The sequence below is a fragment of the Aegilops tauschii genome, chromosome 2, assembly GCF_002575655.3.
Source record: "Aegilops tauschii subsp. strangulata cultivar AL8/78 chromosome 2, Aet v6.0, whole genome shotgun sequence".
Classification (NCBI taxonomy): Eukaryota; Viridiplantae; Streptophyta; class Magnoliopsida; order Poales; family Poaceae; genus Aegilops; species Aegilops tauschii.
Genome location: NC_053036.3, coordinates 181,993,007 through 182,016,740, shown reverse-complemented (window position 1 = coordinate 182,016,740; position 23,734 = coordinate 181,993,007).

The following is a 23,734-nucleotide window of genomic DNA, read 5'->3' as shown; positions in this document are numbered from 1 at the left end:
ACATCAACCAACTCTAATGTCAACTAGATACTCCAATGTCACCGCGAGTGTCCGTGAGTTGATTATACGATATGCATCAAACAATTTCAGATTCATAATACTCAATCCAACACAAAGAACCTCAAAGAGTGCCCCAAGATTTCTACCGGAGAAACAAGGACGAAAACGTGCATCAACCCCTATGCATAGATTACCCCAATGTCACCTCGAGATCCGCGAGTTGAGTGCCAAAACACATAACAAGTGAATCAATATGATACCCCATTGTCACCATGGGTATCCATAGCAAGACATACATCAAGTGCTCTCAAATCCATAAAAGTATTCAATTCGATAAAACAAAATCTCAAAGGGAAAACTCAATTCACAACAAGATAGAGAGGGGAAAACACCATATGATCCAACTATATTAACAAAGCCCGCGATACATCAAGATCGTGACATCTCAAGAACATGAGAGAGAGAGAGAGATTAAACACATAGCTACTGGTACAAACCCTCAGCCTCGAGGGTGGACTACTCCCTCCTCATCATGGTGGCCGCCGGGATGATGAAGATGGCCACCGGTGATGATTTCCCCCTCTGGCAGGGTGCCGGAACGGGTCTAGATTAGTTTTTCGTGGCTATAGAGGCTTGTGGCGGTGGAACTTCTGATCTAGGGTTATTTTTGATGGTTTCTCTTTTTGTAGGATTTTTCAGTGTTGGAATCACACGAAGATGGGCCTCGAGCTGAGCACAATCCACCTGGGCACGCCTGTCCCTCCTGGCGCGCCCAGGTGTCTTGTGCTCACCTCCTTCACCTTCTGGTCCTCCCACGAAGCTTCTAGTGCCTCTTTTGTTCCAAAAAAATCATCAAAAAGTTTTGTTGCATTTGGAGAACTTTTATTTCTGCACAAAAAACAACACCACGGTAGTTCTGCTGAAAACAGCGTCAGTCCGGGTTAGTTCCATGCAAATCATACCAAAACCATATAAATTTTTTGTATACATGGCATGAATACTTCATAAATTATAGATACGTTGGAGACGTATCAGCATCCCCAAGCTTAATTCCTACTCGTCCTCGAGTAGGTAAATGATAAAAGAAATAATTTATGAAGTGTGAATGCTAGCATAGTGCATAAGTTTGATCAATGGTAATTTCAATAACTTTTCCTAGCATCATAAGAGCAATTCTCTCTCATAAAATTTATCATGTTAAAGTAGCAATCAATTCACATATTAAGGTTCAAACAACGAATTCTCTTGAAACTCAACAACCTATATTCTTAGTCACCAAGCAATTGCAATTCAACTTATTCAACAGAATCTAAGTAAGAGATCCACATACTCAATCATCATATAGTCTTCAATGGTTGCTAGTACTCAAAGCATATTCTTAGAACAAATGGCATCCATCGAACACAGAGAAAGATAGGAGCTTAATGTTTCGCCTCCCAACTCATTTATCATAGAGATAATTGTCAACAATAATAAATCATGATCAAATATATTTGACTGGTCATATGTGCCTAGATCTTTCCCCACCACATGATGCTTGCCAACTAGAGAATAGTTGAGGTTGAAATGAGAATGCATACTATTGACTCTTGCATAAAAGTAAATACTAAAAAGTAAAAGGTAGGCCCTTCGCAGAGGGAAGCAGAGGTTGTCATGCGCTTTCTATTTTTGGATGCCCAAACTCTTAATACAAAGGAACGTCACGTTATATTGCCCCTTATGATAGCAACCTTTATTATGCAGTCCGTTGCTTTTCTTACTTTGCCATCACAAGTTCGTACAACGCTCAAATTTCCCTTACAATTAAAGATTAAACATATTTAGGAGCAATTTTTATTGCTTTGTTGCACCGATGACAACTTACTTGAAGGATCTTACTCAATCCATAGGTAGGTATGGTGGACACTCATGGCAAAAAACTGGGTTTAAGGGTTTTTGGATGCACAAGTAGTATCTCTACTTAGTATGAATTTTTGGCTAGCAAAAGATCCTAAGCAAACACCACATGTTGGAGGATCCGTAACAATATAACTTCTATGCAAAATACACAACCATAACTCATTACGTTGTCTTCCTTGTCCAACTTCAACTAATTTGCTCAAGTTTGAAAATAATTAATGGGTATTCACAATCATAAAAGATGTCCAAGATAATATATTTGTATGTGAAAGTTCTCTTCCTTATACTAATCATTCACGAATTGCTTGTATGACCAATATTGTGATTGTCAAGCTTCAAAAGATTTCACATTCTAAATCCAATGTGAAGCTACCACTAGGCATGATATGAACATATAATTTCAACTTCATGATATTCAATTTATTCAACAATTTACTCGCAGGATATAAGTTAAGCACAAGAGTAAATGACAAACTACTCCAAAAAGATATAAGTGAAGATCAAATGAGTAATTAAGTAAATGGGTGGAAATTTGAGGACTCTCTTTTATTTCAAAACTTTTAGATCTAAGTATCTTATTAAAACAGCAAGCAAAACAAAATAAAATGTCATTCCAAGTATAGCACAACTCATGTGAAGAAGCAAAAACTTAGGCTCAACTGATACTAACCGATAATTGTTGAAGAAAGGTGGGATGCCTACCGGGGCATCCCCAAGCTTAGATGCCGGAGACTTCTTGGAATATTGTCTTGGGATGTCTTGGGCGTACCTAAGCTTGAGCTTTTGTGTCTCCTTAATTCCTTCTCATAACACGGTTTCCCTAAATCTTAAAAACTCCATCCACACAAAACTCAACAAGAACTCGTGAGATAAGTTAGTATAAACCAATGCAAAACCTTATCCTTCTATACGATAACAAATCACTAAAATTATATTTTAACATTGCATACTAAATTCCTTTGCATATTTGATACTCCTATCCTCAAATAGGATCATTAAACAAGCAAACATATGCAGACAATGCAAACATAACAACAATCTGTCTAAACAGGACAGTCTTTAAAGAATGCAAGAATATTCATACTTCTCTAACTCCAAAAATTCTGAAAACTTACCATAATTTAGAAAATTTGTTCTAACTTATTGTGTAAAAATTTCAAGATTTTATCATGTTCTGACTTTCCAGAAGAATTCAAACAATCCTAGAAAACTTTGTGTTTTCAAAACAGCAACAAATAGACTTGCAAAATAAGCATGGTAAAGGCTATCCTTGAATTTTTTTTATTGAAATGAAAGATGCAAAACACTATTCTAAATAGTAGCAAGCAAATACAAATAAAATAGAATGACTCTCCAAGCAAAACTCATATCGTGTGATGAACAAAAATATAGCTCCAAGTAAGGTTGCCAATAATGTTGGAGACGAAAGAGGGGATGCCCTCCGGGGCATCCCCAAGCTTAGTTGCTTGGGTCTTCCTTGAATATTACCTTGGGGTGCCTTGGGCATCCCCAATCTTAGGTTCTTGCCACTCCTTATTCTCCTCATATCGATATCTCACCCAAAACTTGAAAACTTCAATCACACAAAACTTAACGGAACTTCGTGAGATAGGTTAGTATGGTAAAGAAAAATCATTCACTTTGGTACTGTCAAAGAAAAGATTCATAATTGTTATCACACAATGCCTACTGTACTTTATCATTTCCACAATTTATATTGAGCAATATAAGCCATAGAAACTAGAAAAAAGCAAATTATGCATTGAAAACAGAATCTGTCAAAAACAGAACAGTCTGTAATGATCTGAACAATCACCATACTTCCGCTACTCCAAAAATTCTTAACAATTAGGACAACGTAGGGAATTTATATATAAATCACATGTAAAAAATTCAAGAATTTATCACGTTCCAGCAGAGCAGATCAATTCTGTTACTGGGTGCAAAAGTTTCTGCTTTTGCAGAGAATCAAGTCAACTATCATCCACACTATCCCAAAGGCTTTACTTGGTACTTTATTGAAACAAAAGCTATAAAACATGATTACTACAGTAGTATAATCATGTGATCACACAAAAGCAGTAGTTAAGAGTGTTGGGTTGTCTCCCAACAAGTGCTTTTCTTTAATGCCTTTTAGCTAGGCATGATGATTTCAATGATGCTCGCATAAAAGATAAGAATTGAAACGTAAAGAGAGCATCATGAATCACATGGAAATCACATTTAATTCTAAGCCACTTCCTATGCATAGGGATTTTTTGAGCACACAATTTATGGGAACAAGAATCAACTAGCATAGGAAGGCAAACAAGCAAAACTTCAAGATTTTCAACACATAGAGAGGAAACATGATATCATTGCAATACCTACATGCATATGTTGCGCTCGCATAGTAATTTTCACTAGCATGGTGAATTAATTCAACAACATAGCTATCACATAAAGCATTCTTTTCATGATCCACATGCATAAAAAATGTGTTACTCTCCACATAAGCAAATTTTTTCTCATCAATAATGATGGGAGCAAATTCAACAAAATAACTATCATGAGATACTTGATTGGCATAATCAATTTGAGCATTAAAATGATCATGACAAGATTCATGGTGATCATTATTCTTTATATCATAAGTGTCATGACAATAATCATCATAGATAGCAAGTTTGTTATCAAAATCAATTGAAACCTCTTCCAAGATAGTGGAATCATCATTAAATAAAATTATGATCTCCCCAAATCCACTTTCATCAATATAATCATCATAAATAGGAGGCATGCTTTCATCACAGTAAATATTCTCATCAAAACTTGGGGGACTAAAAATATCATCTTGATCAAACATAGCATCCCTAAGCTTATGGCTTTGCATATAGTTAGCACCATGGATATTCAAAGAGTTCATACCAACAACATTGCAATCATCCTCATCATTCAAAGATTTTTTTGTCAAACATTTTATAGAATTCTTCTTCTATCAATTGAGCACAATTTTCCTTTACATCATTTTCACGAAAGACATTATAAAGATGAATAATATGGTGCAACCTCAATTCCATTTTTCTTGTAGTTTTCTTTTATAAACCAAACTAGTGACAAAACAAGAAACTAAAATATTCAATTGCAAGATCTAAAGATATACCTTCAAGCACTCACCTCCCTAGCAACGGCGCTAGAAAAGAGCTTGATGTCTACTGCACAACTTGTTCTTGTAGACTCGTGTTGGGCCTCCAAGCTCAGTGTTTTGTAGGACAGTAGGAATTTCCCGCCAAGTGGATGACCTAAGGTTTATCAATCCGTGGGAGGCATAGGATGAAGATGGTCTCTCTCAAGCAACCCTGCAACCAAATAATAATAAGTCTCTTGTGTCCCCAACACACCAAATACAAGAGTAAATTGTATAGGTGCACTAGTTCGCGAAGAGATGGTGATACAAGTGTAGTAATGATAGTAGATATTGATTTTTGTGATAGGAACAATAAAAAACAGCAAGGTAGCAAATAACAAAAGTGGGCACAAACGGTATTGTGATGCTTGAAAATGAGGCCTAGGGCCCGTACTTTCGCTAGTGCAATCTCTCAACAATGCTAATATAATTGGATCATATAGCCATCCCTCAACATGCAATGAAGAATCACTCCAAAGTTTCTATCTAGCGGAGAACATCAGAAGAAATTGTTTGTATGGTACGAAACCACCTCAAAGCTATTCATTCCTATTAATCTATCCTAGATTTCATACTAAAATAACACCAAGCTATTTGTTTGACACGAGAAAAATCTTATACGCACTCCGTGAGATGGGAAGAGAAGGGGTATGGATTTCTCTCATGCGCCGGGGAAAAGAGTGCGGGCGTGCCAGTGTACCGTAGTACACAAAGAAAAGTGATACGGGAAACAAGTATTTCATTTATCTCTTTGGATGAACAAAATTACAAGATCCCATAAAAAATGGTTGCGCTCCGTGTCCTACTAGCGTGCCTAACTGACTATGGCGATGTGCGATCTCCTGGTTCCCGGGGCCTCGAAAAGCTCCCGGTTAATTACTCCCGCGGGTTGCTCCGCGAGATACCTCCGATTAAGATGTGTGGTCGTTTTCGTCGTCTTCGCTTCGCGTTCTCCATGCATGATGATGATAGTGTGTGTGGTGTCAGCAGCGGCAAAGCCCGTGTCCTCGTCGGTACACGTGCCACTCAAAACATGGCTTTGTGCTAGCCATGTTCGCCCTTGCCGTTGCGCCTCGTCGGTGTTGACGACATTGATGTAGTCGGTGTTGGAGTAGCATGGGTCCTGCTTGGCTCGAATGTCTTGACGATATCGCGACTTCATCGGGATACGCAAGGGTTTCACCTCATGGGAGTATTCTTATGGAGACCGGCGTCGGTGTAAAACCAACGCTTGCTCATATCAGCATAACCGGTGTGGTTGGCACCTCGTCTCGGCTGAATGCCGAGTATTCGGCAATCCGCGAAGACAATGGGTGCCACCTCACATGGCCATAGAAAGGTGACATCATAGAGACCACATCGCCTTGGGCTGATGCTACACCAAGGGTGAGCTGAATGCCGGCAACGCATGGCCGGTACACCAATGACATGTGCGCCGCGTGATGGGTGCGTCTCACTTGATTGAACGTCAAGTCTATGGCAGTCCGTTTTGTCAAGGATGCCGCCCGGCGAACTTGTGGAGAGATGTTGTAGAGGCTTCGTCGCCTTGGGTGGGTGCTACACCGAAAGGGGCCCCGTACGCCGGGGACACCATGGACCTGTACACCGAGACCTATATGTTGAGGATCTTTCCGCCATGGTGGGTACCTCGTCTCGGCTAAACGCTATATCTGGTGGTTTACCGAGACAAGTATCACGCCGAGACCTATACGCCAAGGACCTGTTCGGCATGGTGGGTGCGCCTTCATAGGTGGGACCTGTTCGGCATGATCGGGTACGTACTCTCCGTGTATAGTGCATGCATGTTGAATGTGAGGGAGAAACAAAGAAAAATTAGATAATCATCTCACCATCGGGAAACGTGAACTTCAGGTTCATGTTGCTGCTGGGGTTCCTTGCTCTGGCACGAGACGGTCGCCGATGGAGCGCTTGCTGGATGGATGTGTTGCGGGGTTGGGTCTGTGTTGCTGCGTGCCTCCTCCTCTTGCATGGGTTCTCCTCGTGTCCTTAGGTATCCTGCAAAATAGATATAACACATAAATGAAAAGAAAATTATTGTATAGTTACTTGGGTCTCTTCCCGCCCGCCTATGTTGGCGTTCTGGGAACCAGGGTACCCAGACTTGCCTGCCTGTGGCCCGCGGCGTGGCCCCATCGGCGGCCCGGTATGACCCAGCTTCATCAACTTCAAGACTTGACCGTCACGAGGCGGATGAAGCCAAGACCTCTAGAGAGAGCGGCCTCGGCAGGCTGGCTCCTGAGGAGCGGAGATTCCTATGCAAGGGCCCATCACATAAGGTCTGGATGACGCAAGCCGTGACGACCAAGGCCAGGCGGGCGCCAGCGGGCGCAGAATGGCAGGTTTCCTCTTTGGTGCTAAGGAACCAAGCACAGACGCGGAGTCCCGAGGAATCACCCAAAGGTTTCCATTTCTGTGCTACAAGACCAAGACTGCCAGGGCGGCAGGACGGATGTGATCACCGAGCCCACCGTGGCGTCGCGAGCAGAAGCTTTGCAGGCGAAGACCACCTTTCATTAGGATAGGATGTACTTTTTGTCCCCTTTCAAACTGGCCGTTGCGGAATCCCTTCCCGCCTATATTTTGGGGGAAGAGGACCGAGGCCTCTCTCTCTATATATATATAGGTTAGCCACCACCATAGAAGGGGCGATCCAATCTCAAGCCTCACAACCACACACCCAAGCCTCAGGAGCTTGTTCTTCCTCTGTACTAGTTCATCCTCAGCCCTCGCGAGGCTAATCCACACCAAAGCAGGAGTAGGGTCTTACACCGCAAGGTGGCCCGAACCTGGGTAAACGGTTGTGTCTGTTTCCTTCCCCGTTCATTAAGCTAGGCCGTGAGAGCGGCGAGTTGGTAGGCTGGGGAGATTGATTTCTTTGCACATGCCCTAGAGTTCGAACCTTTCTTGGGGTTGTGGAGCCTTGAATCTGACATTTGGTGCGCCAGGTAGGGGTGCGTCGGAGCCTCTCTCCCGTCGGTCGATTCGCCACCGTTCCACCGTTCTCATGGCTGACGCTCGTCGAGTTCGTGTTGAGCGTCGGGCTGCCCTCGCCGCCCACGTCGCCCAAACAGCGCCTGCGGGTGACGGCGCCCCCCGTCATTCCCCATCGCCTGCGGCTAACGCTGCCCGACCCCGCGGCCCATGAGCAGCAGGCCTCGTCGCTGTAGTCTTCTATGCGGCGTGATGGATGCATCGCCACTCTATCGCTACTCCGGCTGCTGCTTCATCTTCCCATGCTCGCCGTGAGCCGGCGAAAGCGCAGGCTGCGTTGCTCATGGCACGCGAGCTTCTGCGCTATCGTCCAGTTGACGACCTCTACGAGGACTGGCTAGATCGCATCGTCGAGCTCATCAGCGCCGCTGGAGAGGTCCCTGCACCGTCTCGCTCGTTGCCTCCCCCGCCGACTCATGCGAGCGATGTTGCCCACGGTGCGCCTCCTCCACCTCCCCGGCCAGATGTCGCCCTCGAGCGAAGGCGTGAGGCCACTCGGCGCGACCCGGCGCGCAGGGCGCCGGCGCGCGACGAAGAAAGCTGCCAAGTGGTGCAGCGGCCTCAAGGAGAGGCGTGTGCGCTCCCAGCACCGCTGCGCCAAAACCACGTGCTGCCCGAGGCGGCGGCACGCGAGCGCCAAGACCAGGCTCCCCCTCTGCAGCGGGCTCCCGTGAGCGTGGCAGGCTGCCGAGTGTTCACCCTGGAGCAGCGCCGCGTCGTCTGGCCTAGGAAGTTCAAGCCAGACCTGCCTCCGTGCTATGACGACACCCCTGACCCTGCTGAGTTCCTCCAGCTCTACGAGCCGAGCATCGAGGTGGTGAACGGCAACGAGAAGGTCATGGCGAACTGGTTTCCCATGGCCCTCAAGGATGGAGCGCGCTCATGGCTCCTGAAGCTCCCCGCGAGATCAATCTCCTCCTGGGATGAAATGCGAGAGCGTTTCATCGCCAACTTCCAGGGCACTCGCGACCGCGCCCCTACTATGGGCGACCTGCGGCGCATCAAGCAGCAGCCAGGGGAGACCCTGCACAAATACATCCAGCGCTTCACCAACGTTCGCCTCAAGATCCCCAAGGTGTCGAATGAGGCCATCATTTCGGCATTCACTGATGGCGTCCGGGATTTCAAGATGAAGGAAGAGCTCGCCATACACGAGGACCTGTGCTCGGCTCTGGAGATGTTCAACATGGCAACCAAATGCGCGAGGGCTAAGGAAGGTCGCCTCTCCCTCCTCAAGCTCCTGGAGGCCGATCCTGAAGATAAGAAGGCCAAGGCCAAGGACGTGAAGCGCAAGGGCCCGGTTGTGCTCGTGGCCGAACCTAAGATGAAGCGCAGTTGCGACCACCCCGAGTCTTCCAAGGGCAGCCGCCCATTCTGCGTCTTCCATAATGTACACAGCCACAACACCAGCGGCTGCCAAGAACTCAGGGCCATCCGAGACGGGCGCCTTGGCCGTCGCCCTGAGCGCAATGACCGTGGCTATGGCCGTGGAGGAGGCCGAGGTGGGGGGCGCTGGGACAACCGCGACCCCCGCCAGGACTGGTGTGATCAGCCTCGTGAGGATCGCTGGCATGGCCAACCTCGTGAGGGCCCTTGGAGGGATCAGCCTCGTGAGGATCGTCCTCAAGGCAACGCTGGCCTTCCTCCGCTCCCGCCGCTGCCAAGGAGGAATGATGACCACCGCCAAGACGATGGGCCCGGGGGCTTCCAAGAGCCTCGTGCCACTGCTTGCATTCTAGGCGGCGCTCAGGCCCCCGCCTCCCATCGCATATTCAAGCAGTTCGCTCGTGAGGTGAACGCGGCCCTCCCCAATCTCGAGGCGTCACGTCCGCTCAGGTGGTCCAAGTACGCTATCACCTTCGACTCTAGTGATCAGCTCAAGTGCGCGGCCACTGTCGGCGCGCTTCCGATGCTCTGCTCGCCCACCATCAGCAACGTCCTTGTCACCAAGACACTCATCGATGGTGGCACAGAGCTCAACGTCCTCTCCGTCTAGACGTTCGGCATGCTCCAGGTGCCGTACGACCAACTTCAGCCTACCAAGCCTTTTTGGGAGTGACCGATGGCTCCATCGTCCCCATAGGGCAGATCCGCCTCCCTGTCACCTTCGGCAAGTGCGAAAACTACCACACCGGGCTCATCGACTTCGACGTCGCCCACATTCGCCTCCCGTCAATGCCATCCTTGGATATCCAGCTCTGGCTAAGTTCATGGCTGTGACTCACCACGGCCACAATGTCCTCAAGATGCCAGGAAGCGGCGGCATCATCATGATCGCCTGCGACAAAAAGGATGCAGTGTGGTCCCTCGAGCACGCCTATCAGGCCACGGCGGCCGAGAACTCAGATGACGAAAGCGCTATCTACCCCCCTGGGGTCATCCCCAAGAAGAAGAAGTTGCTGCTCCCCCGAGGATCTAAGGAGGGTGGGGCGTCCGATGATCGTGCCTCAGGCCTCGCGCCCACTGACGGGGCGCCTTCCCCTCTCGCATAGGAAGGCGTGCCCGGCGCCCCTCTTAGGTTGGGCTCGGGAGCTCTCCTCTGGAGGGCCTCAGACTTGGCTAGCGTCACGAGGGAGGCGTTCGGGCACCATGTTGAGGCGTGATTCAACGCACGCTTCTTCGATTAGGGAGCGAGACGCCAGGTGCTCAGCAGTCCATCACCAAGGCGATCGAGGAGCTTCAGGAGGCGAGAGCCATGCGAGGCGAGCGTTGCCCCACACCACCCAGTGCAGCTCCCACCCCTGACGTGGGTAGCAAGCTGCGCGTCTGCGTCAACATCCCAGGGCTCAATAGAGCCGTGTCTTAGGAGCTCTTCTGGCTGATACGTCTCCAACGTATCTATAATTTTTGATTGTTCCATGCTATTATATTATCTGTTTTAGATGTTTAATGGGCTTTATTATGCACTTTTATATTATTTTTGGGACTAACCTACTAACCAAAGGCCCAGTGCAAATTGCTATTTTTTGCCTATTTCAGTGTTTCGCACAAAACGAATATCAAACGGAATGAAACCTTCGGGAGAGTTATTTTTGGAACAAACGCAATCCAGGAGACTTGGAGTGGACGTCAAGGAAGCAACGAGGCGGCCACGAGGTAGGGAGGCGCGCCCCCACCCTCGTGGACCCCTCGTGGCTCCACCGACCTACTTCTTTCGCATAAATATACTCATATACCCCGAAAACATCCGAGAGCACTACGAAACCCTATTTCCACCACCGCAACCTTCTGTACCCGTGAGATCCCATCTTGGGGCCTTTTCCGGTGCTCCGTCGGAGGGGGAATCAATCACGGAGGGCTTCTACATCAACACCATAGCCTCTCCGATGATGTGTGAGTAGTTTACCACAGACCTTCGGGTCCATATTTATTAGCTAGATGACTTCTTCTCTCTCTTTGGATCTCAATACAAAGTTCTCCTCGATTCTCTTGGAGATCTATTCGGTGTAATTATTTTTGCGGTGTGTTTGTCGAGATCCGATGAATTATGGGTTTATGATCAAGATTATCTACGAACAATATTTGGTTCTTCTTTGAATTCTTATATGTATGATTTGATATCTTTGCAAGTCTCTTCGAATTATTAGTTTGGTTTGGCCTACTAGATTGATCTTTCTTGCAATGGGAGAAGTGCTTAGCTTCGGGTTCAATCTTGCGGTGTCCTTTCCCAGTGACAGCAGGGGCAGCAAGGCACGTATTGTATTGTTGCCATCGAGGATAAAAAGATGGGGTTTATATCATATTGCTTGAGTTTATCCCTCTACATCATGTCATCTTGCCTAATGCGTTACTCGGTTCTTATGAACTTAATACTCTAGATGCATGCTGGATAGCGGTCGATGTGTGGAGTAATAGTAGTAGATGCAGAATTGTTTCAGTCTACTTGTCGCGGACGTGATGCCTATATACATGATCATGCCTAGATATTCTCATAACTATGCGCTTTTCTATCAATTGCTCGACAGTAATTTGTTCACCCACCGTAGAATTTGCTATCTTGAGAGAAGCCACTAGTGAAACCTATGGCCCCCGAGTCTATCTTCCATCATATTAATCTCCCTTTAATTAGCTATTTCTGTCGCCGTTTATTTTGCAATCTTTACTTTCCAATCTATATCATAAAAATACCAAAAATATTTATCTTATTATCTCTATCAGATCTCACTTTTGCAAGTGGCCGTGAAGGGATTGACAACCCCTTTATCGCGTTGGTTGCAAGGTTCTTATTTGTTTGTGCAGGTACGAGGGAGTTGCGTGTAGTCTCCTACTGGATTGATACCTTGGTTCTCAAAAACTGAGGGAAATACTTACGCTACTTTGCTGCATCACCCTTTCCTCTTCAAGGGGAAACAAACTCATGCTCAAGAGGTAGCACTGGCTGTCCCACGTCGGCTGGTGTGAAGGCCCCCCTCACAGCTACGTTCACATGCCTTTCGGTCTGCCGAACGCAGCTACTGCGCACCAGCGCCACATGTGGGCCTTCCTAGAGGCTCACGAGGCCAGGCGCGGGATGGTCCAAACGGAGGGGGTGATGGACCCTCGCGAGCCCCCCGGGCCTCCGGAGCCTTACCAGGCTCAGGAGCCGGATGACTCATGAGGGGCGACTTCCGCGACACGCGTCTTCAGCTACTCCGACACTTCTTCGGCGACGTTGTCAGGTGACCTTTTTGGTTTGTTCAATTGAGAGCGCCCCTCGGGCTGCACTCTCCTCAAGCTGCCAGGGCTAATCCTGCCGCCAAACCATTTTGATTCGTGTACTCCGAACCAGTTTGCAAACCTTATGTCATTATGGTCGTTTAGCATTACCCCTATTGTTTCATTATTTGTGGAGCCGCCCCTCGTGGCCCCTACGTGATTGCTAACTTGCCTCCTGCTTGTCCTACAACGGGGGCTACTGGCACGACGCCTGTGCTCGGGTCCGTCCCTGCAGTGCTGATAAATCTGAGAAACCGAGCTCTGGCTCGCGGCCGGCCCCACGCACGTCACCTCATCGAGTCCTTAGTGCCACCGTTTCCTTGCAGAAAGATCACCGGCAGGACAGCAAGCGCGGCTTCGTTTTGTTTCTTCTGCTAACCCGCAGGGACATCAGGGGGCAGGATTGCAAGCGTCCCTGTCAGCGCCTCGAGTCGCAGCCCCACGCAAGGCCAGCCACCCCTTTTTCCCAAGCAAATCGCTTGCACGTTAAAGGGGGGCCTTGAGCATCACGCCTCAGGGGCTCTTACCGGCTCACAAGCCCTCACCCCTGGCCTTGATCACGGCATCACGACCTGGCATACCAGCGGCGGCTGAGCGTCGCTCGAGGGCTGGGACCTGAGGACGTAGAGCACCCGGATGAGCGGGGAGGACGTGGTCGGCGTGAGCCCTGCTTGGCAGCACTGCAGCATGACACGGATAGGCGTCGCGCAAAAGCTGTCCTCGCAGTGAAGGAATCACTGCGGGCTCGCCAAGATAAGTCACCCCATACACGCAGGCGTGAACCTCACGATTCAGTGTGTTGACTCTCGCGATCTTGCTCGGGCAGGGACGTTTCCCTTTCGGCCTTTATGGAGCCGCTTGCGCGCTAAAGGGGACCCCCTGAGCATCGCGCCTTAGGGGCTCTTACTGGACCTCGGGCCGCTCATCTCCTGGCCTTGACCACGGCATCGCGACCTGGCATACCAGCGATGACTGAAGCCTGCCTGGGGATTGGGTCCTATCGGCATAGAGCACCAAGCTACCGCGAGAACGAAACGGAGCACCATGCCAAGGCGGGATACGCGATCGCAATGCTGAATCAGGAATAATAGCATTAAGGCAAAAGCGTCACAGTTTTCACATACCCCCACGGGGCTCGTCATGGTTTTGTGCAGGGAAAGCAAAAGAACAGGACCCTGAAGAACCCGGCCTCAGTGATATCACCGACGGCATCGAGATGATGCCGCTGCTGCGCTCCGGGCACGGCGGCTCGTAGCTGTCGTCGTCACTGGATTCCGGAGAATTGCTGCTGCTGTCGGAGGAGCCGCAGTCAAGACCAAGGGCAAGTTCAATGCTCGTAGCCGCGCCGCCTTGACCGCCCCTCCCGGGGCAGCATTCCAGGCGCCGACCATCCTCGCCAAAAACCTTGAAGAAGAGCATTGAAGCTCCATCGTATTCGAAGTGGATGGCGAGAGCTCCCTCCGAGCAGCAGGCACGGGCGATCTCGCCCCATCCTCGAATTATGAAGACGTCGCCGGCGTGGACGACCTCGACTTCCGCTTCAGAAGCTTGGTCGCAGCACCCGACGTGTTGCAGCCATAACTCGATGGGACCCCTCGGCGGTATCTCCTCTGCAAAAGACCACGGGAGCCGGATCCATGTGTGCGGCGGCATTTCCGCCCACACCACAAACTCGCGTGCCATGCCTTCGGCGTGGGTCCGCGAGCCGGGTGGCCGTGCAGCCACCGCCTGTTCTCCTCCGTGACCCTGTCCCTCGCGGTGCCGGGCGCCGCCCCTGTGCGCGGGCATGCACAGGGATCGGGAAGCCCAATGGAGGCCGTTCATACCAAGGTCACGTCACCTCGGGATCCTCAACGGCGTCGCGGGAGCAGTCGAGCCTCTTCTTCGGCGGGACTAGCCCGAGTTCCACCTGAGGGGTTTTCCCCTTCTCTACCGCGGAAAACCTCCTCACCGGCGCCATGGGCGTTTCGACAAGACGGCGGGACAAGAAGGAAGAAGGAGGAGCAAGCAGCGAGAAGACGGAGATGAGCGGGGGGGGGGGGGGGGTGGGGGGCTCCACCCCCTCCATTTATAGCCAGAGGGAGGCCAACCGCCATCCTCCCATGATCCCCAGTCATGATGGTTTTGCATGTGGCAGGCTGTTGTCAAGTCGAACGGTTGCCGAGGTAGCGTGGGGAAGTGGAGACGCCCATGTCTTGTCAAGCGCCACGCATCGTCGCGGCCCGCAGGCAATTGGGGGGCTACTATCGGTGTTCTGGGAACCAGGGTACCCAGACTTGCTTGCCTGCGGCCGGCGGCGTGGCCCCACCGGTGGCCCGGTACGGCACATCTTCATCAACTTCAAGACTTGACACTCGCGAGGGGCCAAGCCTCGCGAGGCACACGACGCCAAGACCGCTAGAGGGAGCGGCCTCGTCAGGCTGGCTCCTGAGGAGAGGAGATTCCTATGCAAGCGCCCATCTCACGAGGTCCGGATGACGCAAGCCGTGACGACCAAGGCTAGGCGGGCGCCAGCGGGCGCAGAGCGGCAGGTTTCCTATTTGGTGCTAAGGAAGCAAGCGCAGGCGCGGAGTCCCGAGGAATCACCCAAAGGCTTTCATTTCTATGCTACAAGACCAAGACTGCGAGGGCGGCAGGACAGATGTCATCACCGAGCCCACCGTGGCGTCACGAGCAGAAGCTTTGCAAGCGAAGACCACCTTTCGTCAGGATAGGATATACATCTTGTCCCCTTTCAAACTGGCCGTTGTGGAATCCCTTCCCGCCTACATTTTGGTGGAAGAGGACCGAGGACTCTCTATATATATAGGTAAGCCACCACCATAGAAGGGGCGATCCGATCTGGAGCCTCACCACCACACACCCAAGCCTTAGGAGCTTGTTCTTCCTCTGTACTAGTTCATCCTCTGCCCTCGCGAGGCTAATCCACACCAAAGCAGGAGTAGGGTCTTACACCGCAAGGTGGTCTGGACCTAGGTAAACTGTTGTGTCCCTTTCCTTCCCAGTTCATTGAGCTAGGCTGTGAGAGCGGCAAGTTGGTAGGCTGGGGAGGTTGAGTTCTTCGCATGTGCCCCAAAGTTCGAACCTTTTTTGGGTTTTCGGAGCCCTGAATACGACAACCTATTTCCACGGTCAGAGCGTACGCACGTCCGTCGTTCATCCGATCTGCATGATGCTGCCGCCACGGGCGCGTCTTGTTCTGCGTTTCTTTCTCTCCTCTGCTGCGTACGTGAGGTCTTCCCTCGATGCCGCTGCGACGAGTGCGTTTCCTTCTCTCTTCTGTGTCTCTGGCACTGCTGCCATGAAACCTGCTAAGGAAAGAACTTCTACGTACCATTGAAGAAGTAAGAAGAGATGACGTGCTATCTATGCACGTGTTTGCGGATGTGCTCGAGTCCATGGCAAATTAGCTTCTTCAACCGGCCGCGGCCGCCGCAAGAGCGCCGCCCTCTAGCCGTTTCTCCAGGTAAGTGTCGTACACTGCCGCCGCACGCGCTGACGGGTGGCGACGCTGCCTCCAGGGCCACGTTGGTTTTGCCGACTGTGTTCCTCTCCCTCGGGTGCCCTTCTCTTCTCTTCCCCCACGTGTGTTGTCTACCTCTGGTATTTATAGGTTGAGGGATTCTCCAAAACCTTGTGTTGCACGTCGCGCCGTGGACGTGGCCCAGGAAATACCCGACTGGATTCCCTTCTTTTTTTTGCTTCATGTCTTGCCGTTCAAGATGCTGGGTTGCCAATTGTACGCTGCTACGTACGTAAATCTTTTCTTGCCAAAAATTGACTCCGTGCCAGCCTTCGTACGCACTCGAAGGTCACCCGATGCCAAGTTAACACATGTGCCTGTTTTAATTGGCAAAAAAAGGAAAGAAAAATACGTACAAAACATGCATGCACCGGAAATAATCTTGAACCTGGTTTACTTGAATATACACATTGCACGCGTATTCGGAGACATACACACTTGGCCGGCCAGCGCACGAATACCCGAATACGTATATTTACGAAGTTGGATCACGGCCAGCCAAGCTAAATGGATGCATGCATGCATGCACTACCATCATTACGTAGGCAGCCCTGTTGTGCACACCTGTGCAAAGTTTAAAGATCAACATGCAATATTGATACACATATGAGCACGTATCTGTAAGTGCTCCATTATCAAATTTGACTCTATATAGCCTGCATCAAAAAGTCATAAAAATAATTATTTTATGTAATAATGCAAAAAAATACGTCGAACAAATGCCCCCTTATCGAGTTGAGCTTGAGTGCGAAGCAAATCGAGCTTGACTCGATGAATATTTTTTTCTCTTTTTCTGGCGCATGTTCATATGCCGCCTGAAGAACTGGTTCAGGGTTGACATCTCAGGGACGACGTGTGCGCCATTCCAAAGATGGTTTATTAGTATTAATGTGCCTTAGTGTAGGTATGTCCAGCCGCACGTGTATTCTTTAGGGAGCTCGTTGGATCGTATAACATGCACGATGCCAATGAACGAAGCAACCCTATTTCATCTTCATTCCATGGCGAAGTAACATGCCTTGTCCTGAAAACAAGAATAAACAAAAATTTACCAATCTCGTTGCGACCGCGTTGCTGTTGCAGTGCCAACCAACTTGATTGGAGGGTTTCACAGATTCACGCTGGCCACACTGGCGCGTTGTACTGCTCCCATGATCTGTATGTGTTGATGTAGGCGAGGCGTCGATAGACTGGTGATAGCTCTCCTTCATTGGGTGAATCTTCATACCATTCATGGCATGACAATTCTAGTGGTACGCCGGGACGCCATCGGCCTTACGAATGATTGAGGGGTTGACGTTGCCCCCATGCTTCATTGTTGTTAGAGCCAAGGCCCTAGAGACACAATGGCACCACCTTCATGAGCGCAGGTGTTGCCATCCGGCGCCCGTCGTGCATGTCGGTGTAGACTATTGGTTGCTTGGGGTTTTATCAGCGTTGTCAGGGACGCATGGGTATTGCTACCCCCAAACACCCATGATGTAGGTCGATGTAGTGGTTTGTCGTTGGAACACTGTCGATGATGACAGGAAACGCCTCTCCATGGCTCCAAAGATGTTGAAGGAGCACAACTAGAAACACCAAACAAAAATAGGAAAAAAGAAGAAAGGAAAAAACAAATTGTGGTTTTTTCTTAAATGTTGGATTTCCCATTATACACCAGCTATAGGCGTGATATCCGAGAAGGCTACCAACGGACTTGTCATTGGGAATCGTCGAAAGACCATGACGATTGCAACTGAACAACTTAAATAGCTTTGGTGTGCGTGTATAAAGATGCTGTGTTTCGGGATGCTTCCGAGAGGCAACGGAAATTCATACTCTAGCCCATCATCATTTTGAGGGCCCCCATAGCTCAACATGCCCCCTGCACATGCCCCATCGACCCGGAGACTTGGGTATGGTAGGTTCAGGGCAAATGGTTTTGGGACAATGGCTTGGCGATTTTTCTTCGTGCATATTGAGGGTTGGTGAATAGCTACCTCCCGCCTTCCTTCCAGTGGGTTGCTTACTGCTTGGGACCACCTGATTGCTTCTTGGACTGTTTGGATTTTTTCAAGAATTTGCTTCTTGGACTTTTAGGAATTTTATTTTTGATTACTCATGAGGGATGATTGATTGGCCGCGGACTTCATGGACTTGCTTCGACATTCGACTTGAACTTTTTCAAGATTCTTCTTCCCGGATCTCTTGGGGAACCACCTTGGGAACTTGGAAGGCAACCGTTCACCTCTCTGTACTAGGAAAAACCCTCTAGCACTTCATCTGGAGCTTCTAGTGGCGCACCCCTGGGTTGTCATGTGACTAACACACCAAACCAACTTGTGTTGGGTTAGGCAGCTCTCCATGATCTTTTTCTATAGTCTTCCCTAGGGTGTGAGCCTCTGTGAACACGAGGCATGCTGGGAAACATGAAGAGCGCGGGGTCTCAATACTAAGAAGTTCCCAAGTAATCGTCTCCGCTGCCTCCGGAAGCATACACCTGGTACGTGTCGTGCATTGTGGGTGTAGGAGCTGCTCCACCTGCAACTTGACACATTGTGCCACGCTCCAACAAGTCCTAGGGTATCCAAACTTCAATCAACTACATAGTGCGATAGGGAAAGCCATTTTTTTGTTGGACTTAGTCCATAAAATTGGGGAAAAGTAGATGTATCCACGAAATGCAAAGGAGAATGCATCATGGATCCGATAGCCCACAAAAAAAATCCCCAATGAAAAATCGGGAAGGCAACAAAAGAGGAAAAAATTTAAGATTTTTTTTGAGAAACCCTTTGTTGATTGGGGGCATAGGTCGGACTGCCTGGGAATCGACGAGCTGGTATGCTCCCCCGTTGTAAACTTGCTCGATGATGTACCTCCTCCACTTTGGCTCAAACTTGCCTTTCGTCTTGTGCGTCACGACGATGAGCCTCCTGAGCACGAGGACCAACTCGCCTTTTTGGAAGATGCGCTGCTTGACGAGCTTGTCGTAAGCTCACACCATATTCTGGCGGTAAAGCTCCAGGTAATGTAGGGCATGAAGTCGCCCCTCTTCAAGGGTGTCAAGCTCCTGAGACCGTAGTTGTACCTATGCGTCTTGGGTGATTCCATCTTGGATAGCCACCCTCAAAGAGGGTAGCTGGACCTCCAGTGGTAGGATCCCCTCACTCCTGTAAATGAGAGAAAACAGAGTCGCCTGTGTTGGGGTACGGACTGTGATGTGGTACGCCCATAAGGACTCGAAGAGACGGTCATGCCAGTCTCTCATGTTCTTTGTCACCGTCTTCTTGATTATCTTGCTGAGTGTCTTGTTGAAGGCTTTGATTGCGCTGTTGGCTCGGTGTAGACGGTGGGGATGTGGTGATGAAGTGATGAAGTGAAGGGGAGAGCGGTACGCCCATGGCTCCGGCTATGCTTAGCCGTATCCCCCCGTCATGTCATTGTCCGATGATGAAGTGGGCGGCGTTCGCCTCGTTGGTGCCCAGCTTGGTGGTGTCCGCCTTGTCGGTGTCGGACTTGATGACTTGCCTTCGCCTCGTCGGTACCTGGCAAGATATGGATTGCTTCATCAGCCAAAGACATGTCGGTGGAGTACAACTTCGCCTTGCCAGCACTAAGACGATATTGGTGATGTGCATCGGTGTGGATGTTGGCGTAGATGTGGGAGATGTCACTGGCACAACAAGCAGCAACACAGGATTGGCATGCTAAAACCATGCAACACGGCCCAATCGATGATGATGAGTTGTTGAGGACATTACGACATCGGTGTAGCCAACGACTTTGCCTAATCAAGAGACAGCGCGAACAGCACCCGACAATGGCTTGTGTTAGCTTCGATCTAGACGGCGCCCCACCATGGGGCAGGCTGCGTGTTGGCAACGGTGTAGACAAATCTCCGCCTGAGCGGCGGTGCATATGACACCCCGCCTGGAGCGAGCTCCATATCGATGAGGGTGTAGATCATGCCCCACTTTGGGCGAGCTTGACGGTGGAGGTGTAGACGAAGCCCTGCCTCGATGAGATTTGTATCGATGGGAACCCACCTTGGGCGAGATCTACATTGGCGGAGGTGTAGATGATGCCCCGCCATGGATGGGTCCGTGGCGGCGACAATGTAGGTACCGCCAAGCCTTGGGCTAGCCCCCCATGTTGGAGCCAGCTTAGAAGATCGACCAACTTGGGGACCTCCATGTTGGCAGCGAAACGTATTGGGGATCACCTTAGGCAAGCTGCATGTTGGGGCGGCTATTCCATGCCTATCATTGGATGGGCTCCGTTTTGATGATTTACTAGACGACACCCTTCATGGACAAGGGCCAGCTCTGGAGTCGGCGAGCAACGTGTTCGAGGCAGTGTAGACGGTGCCCCGCATTAGGCGTGCTCCATGCTCGCAGCGGCGTAGATGGTGCCTCGCCTTAGGAGAGCTTCGTGTCCGCAGGACGCCCCATCTTGGGCAAGATCCAGGTTAGTGGCGGTGTAGACCGAGCCTCACCAGGGGAAAACTCCGAGTGGGAGGCAGCGACGTGGATGATATCCCCACCTTGGGAAATCTGTGCGATGGTGGTCCAAAAGCCGCCCCATCTTTGGAGATATCTGTATCGATGGTGGTGAAGAAAGGGTCTCCGCCTAGCCTAGCTCCGTGCCTACGGAGGTATATGGCGCCCTGCCTTGGGGGCGCTCCATGGTGATGGCGGTGTAGATAGCGCCCTGCCTTGGGGCACTCCATGTTGGCGACGGTGATGTAGATGGGGCTCCACACCTTGGGCAAGCTCTGTGACGACGGTGGTGTGGAAAACACACCACATCAGGATAGCTCCATATTGGCGATGGGTTGATAGCACCCCACCTTGCACCAGTCCCATATCACGTCGGGCGAGCTCCAGTTGGCGGCTGCATTAATGACACTTAGCCTGGAAAGGGCGGGGTGGCGCATGGTGCCGAGTGGATGATGCAGCCTTGTTCGCCTTCAACTGGAGTGGTGTCCGAGCCCCCCGCCTAGGACATGACGCATGTAGTGGTGGAAGTGTTTGTCGTGGAGGCCCCATGGCCGCCGCTGTTGAGTGGGTTGAGGGTTTCTCTCATCGTCTTGATGTCTCGACCATCGTTTCCACCATGGGGGCATGTTAGGATGCCCCCACTCTAAGTGGTGAGTTGGTGAAGACTGCCATCGGGGCGCTCATGTTAATGACAATGACTTGGTGATTGGCAGCTCATCCTACCTGCAACCATGAGCCTACGCAGGTTGCGGGAGATGGCCTCCAAGCCTTCAGGTAGCTTGACCTCGGTGTGTCATGGTGTTGGTGTTGGCGGCTCCGAGTGGGAGCCGAGCCGGGTAGAGGCGTGAAGGAATGCCGCACTTGCCCTCCCGTTGGCGGTATTAGCGCAGAGGCATTGAGCTGCCTCCATGTCTCCATGGATGTCTACCCTTGATGACTCCTTCAACAGGGTGCGCCTCCTGCATTAGCTCGTGGTGCTCCATCATCTTGGCCGCCCACCTTTGCGCCCTCTTTGACTGCACAGTTTGAATCTGCGCGGGATCTTGGGCTTCGTATATGTAGACCTTGGCGCCATGCTCGACAAAGACCATAGGTGGCAATGAGCCATACTAGATCATCACCGGCTCCAATTTGCTGCCGTGCGAGAGTTCACCTGCAAGAAAGAGGCTTACCGTTGGAGATCCTTGTAGCATGCTGTGCACATTGGGAGATTGGCGAAGACGATTTAGACGACCATAACGAAGCAAAGATGGGAGGAGAACCAGGTCCCACTGGGTGTGCTAATTTGTTTGACACGAGAAAAATCTTATATGCACTCCGTGAGATGGGAAGAGGAGTATGAATTTTTCTCATGCCCCGGGAAAAGAATGCGGGCGTGCCAGTGTGCCGTAGTACACAAAGAAAAGTGATACGGGAAACAAGTATTTCATTTATCTCTTTGGATGAACAAAATTACAAGACCCAATAAAAATGGTTGTGCTCCGTGGCCTACTAGCGCGGCCTGACTGACAATGGTGATGTGCGGTCTCCTGGTTCCCGGGCCTAGAAAAGCTCCTGATTAATTACTCCCGCGGGTTGCTCCACGAGATACCTCCGATTAAGCCGTGTGGTCGTCTTCGTCGTCTTTGCTTTGCGTTCTCCATGCATGCATGATGATGGTGTGTGTGGTGTGAGCAGCGGCAAAGCCCGTGTCCTCGTCGGTACACGTGCCGCTCAAACATGGCTTTGTGCGCCTTGCCGCCGCGCCTCGTCGGTCTTGACAGCGTTGATGTAGTCGGTGTTGGAGTAGCACGGGTCCTGCTTGGCTCGAACTTCTTGACGATATAGCGGCTTCATCGGGGTACCCAAAGGGTTCGCCTCGCGGGAGTATTCTTATGGAGACCGGCGTCAGTGTCAAACCAACGCTCGCTCGTATCAACATAACCGGTGTGGTTGGCACCTCGTCTCGGCTGGACGCTGAATATTCGGCAGTCTGCCAAGACAAAGGGTGCCACCTCACATGGCCATAGAAAGGTGACATTGTAGAGACCACATCGCCTTGGGCTGATGCTACACCAAGGGTGACCTGAAGGCCGGCAACGCCATGGGCCTGTACAACAATGACTTGTGCACCGTGTGATGGGTGCGTCTCAGTTGATTGAACGCCAAGTCTATGGCAGTCCTTTTTGTATAGGACGCCGCCCGGTGAACTTGTGGAGAGATGTTGTAGAGGTTTCGTCGCCTTGGGTGGGTGCAACACCGAAAGGGGCCCCGTACGCCGGGGACGCCATGGACCTGTACACTGAGACCTATATGTCGAGGACCCGTCCGCCATGGTGGGTGCCTCGTCTCGGCTAAACGTCGTATCCGGTGGTTTACCGAGACAGGTATCACGCCGAGACCTGTATGCCAAGGACGTGTTCGCCATGGTGGGTGCGCCTTCATAGGTGGGACCGGTCTTGGGCTGCATCATCGTGAGCATCGGTTCGGCCACGTCGTCTCCTCCGGGAAGCGAGACACCAAACATGTGCACCGTGATCGGAATGCCATAGACATGTGCACCAGAGAGACCTCTTCGTCATGGACTTGTCTCGGGTACATCGTCGCGAGCTCCGGCTCCACCATGTTGTCTCCTTCGGAAAGCAAGGCGCGAGTCCTGCTCAGGGCGCCATGGACCTGTGCATCGGTGACCTATTCACCGAGGATCTATGCGTCGCGACCTGTTCATCAGGGGCATGTAGGCCGCCGTGGTAGAGCACCAGGGCTATCGGTTGGGCTGCGTCGTTGGCGAGCTCCGTCTGCTCCTGGATCATCTTCAACCAAGAACACGACGCTTGAAGACGAAGAGCTTAACATAGACCAACTCCGATGATGTCAGTGTAGCCTCCTAGTCCGATGAAATCATCTCCGACGGCGACGGCGGGATCGGGCACGTACTCTCCGTGTATAGTGCATTCATGCTGGATGTGAGGGAGAAAC